The 4,699-nt window shown below is 42.8% G+C and overlaps 1 protein-coding gene across 1 annotated transcript in view; it reads right to left on the reverse strand.

Moving 5' to 3' along the window:
* The window catches only part of LOC308328085 (girdin-like), a 63,378-nt gene extending 59,331 nt beyond the window's left edge, over positions 1–4,047 (reverse strand). The window contains 3 exon segments of the mRNA XM_080781777.1: positions 397–479; positions 2,674–2,835; positions 3,842–4,047. The gene's annotated coding sequence lies outside the window, so the exon portion shown is untranslated.
* Positions 4,048–4,699: the final 652 nt, after the last annotated feature.

Genomic DNA, 4,699 nt, shown 5'->3' on the forward strand with positions numbered 1-4,699 from the left:
CATAACATGATGCCAACACCAAAATGGGTTCAACAGCTAAAGCATAACATGATGCCAAGACCAAAATGGGTTCCCGTTCAGAATGGGTTAACGCACTGTCAATTTTATTCAAACAAAGCCAGCATTCGAATACATGTGTTGACCCATTTTGGACGGGTACCCCTTTTGGTGTTACGCTTTAGCTATTGAGAAATAGCAGATATATTTGATGCACATGCATCACCGTTGTCATGTCATTTGTCATCGATGATCATGCACAAAATATGTTTCAGTAACTCCGTTGAGACTGCGTTCGGTCACATCATGGGACTGTGTGTGTGTGTGTGTGTGTGTGTGCGTGCGTGCGTGCGTGCGTGCGTGTGTGTGTGTGTGTGTCTGTGTGTGTGTGTGTCTCACCATGTGGCTGCCGTCGGTCCACCGGAAGTCGTTGTCAAACATCTTATCGTTGAGGCCGATCCACTGGTAGTCCTGCCCCAGACCTAGTGCCAGCCAAACACAACACTTTACACTGGGCCCTTTTTAGGACTTTTCACTCTCACAAATAAGAGAGAAGAGAGACAATAGAGAGAGAGAGAGAGAGAGAGAGAGAGAGTAGCATTTTCTACAGTACACATGAATCATTCTTCCTGATATAACATGACCGTGTTTCCCCTATTCAGGAGTTTGTACCGTTATAACTATTATAATCGTCTCTGTCGAGTGGAAATGTCCGAAAACGTTTCGTGGGACTCAAATTCAAAAGTATGGCAGATGGACAAGCTGAAAACGTGTTGCTTCATTGACGCGTTTCGAGATTTTGGATCTGCTACTTTTAACCCCTTTTGGTGTTTTAAACATTGTGTTATAATTTATCTATTGAAAAAATAGCAGACCTACAAGCTCATAGCGCGCCACCGAGTGACGCGCTACGAGCTTGTAGTAGGGCTGTCAGAACGAATTTCATAATATGAAAGAAATTCGAATATTAAAAAATATATATATATTCGAAAGCTAAAATTGCCATTCGAATGGAGCTTTTATAATTTATTAATTCTATTTAATATTTTTATTTTGTTTTATGTTATTTTATCCGCTCACTAAATGTATTGAGTAACGCATCTACCGCTGTGAAATCTCCCCGGCCGCTTCCACTGCATGTGAAAAGGTGCACGCCGGTCACGTCGCAGAAGAGGTCATTGATTGGCTAAAGTAGGGCCAGATTTCAGGGTAAGCCAATCAGAGACAGTCTACAGGGTGGGCGGGCTTACTGGCTGTAGCACATTTAATCACAGACACACAAACCCTTGTAACACATACATAGATACTAGTATACTACGCAGACAGAAATCGCCGGTAGAACGAAAATCATAATACAGTCTCACGACGCAACTTTATTGCACATCTGTGCTTGCCTTTCATCCACGCTTCTATAGCCTTTTAAATCTCATTTCCCATCCACGGGCACAAGCAAAGTGATATCAGCATCTTCCACCCGATCTGTGGTGTTGTTTCTGACGAGGGTAGCAACTAGTTAGCATGGGAGCTAACATTAGTTTAACTCTGGTCCATATCATTAGAAGCCAAGGAGTCCTCCTTAATAACACACTCGATGCTGCGTTTACACGGGCAGACACAGACGAATGCTAATATCATTTGGAGCAGGCCGAGCAGCTACTGTACACGTCTGTTTGCATCAACATGTTGCTGGCTTCACAATGAATGATAGATTTTATCGTTGCCTCTGCCCGTGTTTAATGGTCAGGATTTCACTGTCCACAGAAGGCAGACCTGTCAAAACTATGCACTTCCCAAAACTCACAAGACATGCCAGCCACGTGTATTATTATAGGCTAAATATGAGCTAAAATAAACAATGTAAATATTCGAATATTTTCGAAAATTACAAATAATTAAGCAATGAAATTCGAATTGGATTATAGAGGTGAACTGACAGCCCTAGCTTGTAGGTCTGCTGCTTTTGAAAAATCATTAGAATGCGGCGCAAATCTTTGTATAATATATTCTTTCAAAGTGAATGTTTTTTAACTCAGGTCTAAATGGGTTAATGCTTTGATCACAGAGGGAGTTCATTTACAAAAGAACATGACTATTTATTTTTATTCTTTTGATGGTAAACATGCTGGCGGCCAGTCTTTTTGACCCGAAGACAACGCATGCAAAGGTTTAAAGAGCAACTGTTTGTGGGGCTGATATGGTTCCCGTTTCGCATTTGAGTAAATGGTGCGCTGTGACTGGCCAGTCGCTGTGATTGACAGCCTACACCTAAACCTAACCCTAACCTTAACCTCAGTAAAACTATACCTAAACCTAACCTTAACCTCAGTAAAACTATACCTAACCCTAACCTTAACCTCAGTAAAACTATACCTAAACCTAACCTTAACCTCAGTAAAACTATACCTAACCCTAACCTCAGTAAAATTATGCCTAAACCTAACCCTAACCCTAACCTCAGTAAAACTATACCTAAACCTAACCCTAACCCTAACCTTAACCTCAGTAAAACTAAACCTAAACCTAACCCTAACCTTAACCTCAGTAAAACTATACCTAAACCTAACCTCAGTAAAGCATACCTAAACCTAACCTCAGTCAAACTAACGCAGTGGCTGGGGGGCGTTTCCAAGAACCCGAATGCGAAACGGATACCATATTAGCGTTTGTGGGACGTACGGTTGACGTAGTGTTGCTCCTCGTGGGACAGCAGGCTAGTCAGGTGGGCCCCGTGGACACGACACTCCCTCTCGGCCGCGTCCCAGCTCTTCCTGGTGGGGAAGTAGCGTAGCAGTGACCCTGGAACTTGTGCCAGACATATACAGTCACATGTCTCCGTGTCTGGTGAGAGGGAGAGAGGAGGACACGTGGCTCATGAGTTTACCTTCTTTGATGCGTTATCCTGCATGGACTTAAGTTATTTAAACAAAGGAAAGGAAAGTGGAAAGTGTGTGTGTGTGTGTGTGTGTGTGTGTGTGTGTGTGTGTGTGTGTGTGTGTGTGTGTGTGTGTGTGTGTGTGTGTGTGCGTGCGTGCGTGCGTGCGTGCGTGCATTCTTAAAGCTGCACTTTTGAATCCGGGTCTCCTGTGATGAGTGCTGAAATTAATGTTTACCTGAGCTGCTCAGGAGAGAACTTGAATTTTTGTGTGTAAAAGTTGTGTCAAACCAAATGAATACAGCGTCAAAAAGTATACTGTAAATATAAACATTACATTTATATTTGTGTATACACAACACTATTGATTTCATTAATGTAAACTAACAACTTGTAGGCTATTTAGCTTCCATGTAGGTCAAGTTTGTTGAATGAATGAATGAATGAATGAATGAATAAATATATAATCCATGCTCGCGTGACATACCTATCACGGTCACCGTAGATTCTATTAAACTTTACATGCAGAGCAGAGACTGACATAGATCCGACCCTGAGCAAGCAATTTTGCGACAGTGTTGTCACAAGCTTGTGTTAATATTGTTCATTGGAAAGACCGGTTCTCAACCAGACCTCCCTATTTTAGGCATTGGTGGGAAATTGCCAAGACCCCATGTCTAGAGCTCTCTTCTGGAAAGGTTGCCCCCGCGACACAACTCCAGATAAACGGTTGAAGATGGATGGATGATTGCATGGACATACAAGGTTTTTTTTTAGGTTTCTGCTGTATGTGAGGTTAGAAAGCTCACATGCAGCATTCCAGGCCAGAGCAGAACAGACTACTAAAGCTGAGGCATTGCAGTTGAACAAGGCATTTGCAATAGTCAAGACAGATATAAGAGCTGGAATGATGCGTGTGTGAATCATGGAGAGAACGTGCTCTGTGGGAGCTACTCTCAGTGCGTACTGTACCTGTTTCACAGCGGTCTCCGCGCACAGCCGCTTGACTGGATGCTGCCCGTCTTGAAACAAGTTCCTCCATTCAGACAAATGTTCTCCGAGCATGAGTGAACGTCTGACGTGGTGACGAGAAGAAAAGAGAATTCACAAATCAAATAGGTGGGGTCTTTGGAGAATGTTCCATTAAAGTCAGTGAGCTTCCCAAACCCTATTCCTTAGTTTCCCAAAACAGGGACCCATATGCGGGTCGCACACCAATGTTACACGAATGTAAGTCTTGTAAGAAACGAGCGATCTAAAAACAAAGGTTCCGCCTTAGCGAACTTTGGTTCCTACCTAAATAAATTACATAAAAATACTGCGCTGACTGACACAGAGGTTGTTCCAGTGACTCAATGTACATACAAAACTGCGTTTTGGCACAGTTATTATTATTATTATGAATTACCTGGCTGTGATTCCTCCTCCTTAGGAAAAAGTTTAACCACATTACCAGCAGTGCCTCGAACAGGTCAAAACTCATCTGATCTGTAAGTTAGCCTATCCTACAGTATATAAAATGTACAACACCAGGGACGTTTTCAGGAGGAGGTTGTAGTTAGTGTTAAACCCATGCAACTCGAGAGGAAAGAAAACCTGGCTGCAGCTTACCTGGTGTTGTGCTTTCATTAGCGGCGTCGATCTCCTCCTTTCCCCATAAATCCCAAAATGGTGTAATAAACAGTAATATAATAATAATATAATTCACAAAGTGGGGTCCGGGGACCCCCAGAGGTCCTTGAGCGAGTTCCAGGAGGTATCAATTGGAGTCCCAGTCCCACAGCTAAAAATGGCATTAAAATAGGGTCCGTCTGTCATTTTTCGCGCAGA

The sequence above is a fragment of the Protomyctophum bolini genome (assembly GCF_963924005.1).
Source record: "Protomyctophum bolini genome assembly, chromosome: 14".
NCBI lineage: Eukaryota > Metazoa > Chordata > Actinopteri > Myctophiformes > Myctophidae > Protomyctophum > Protomyctophum bolini.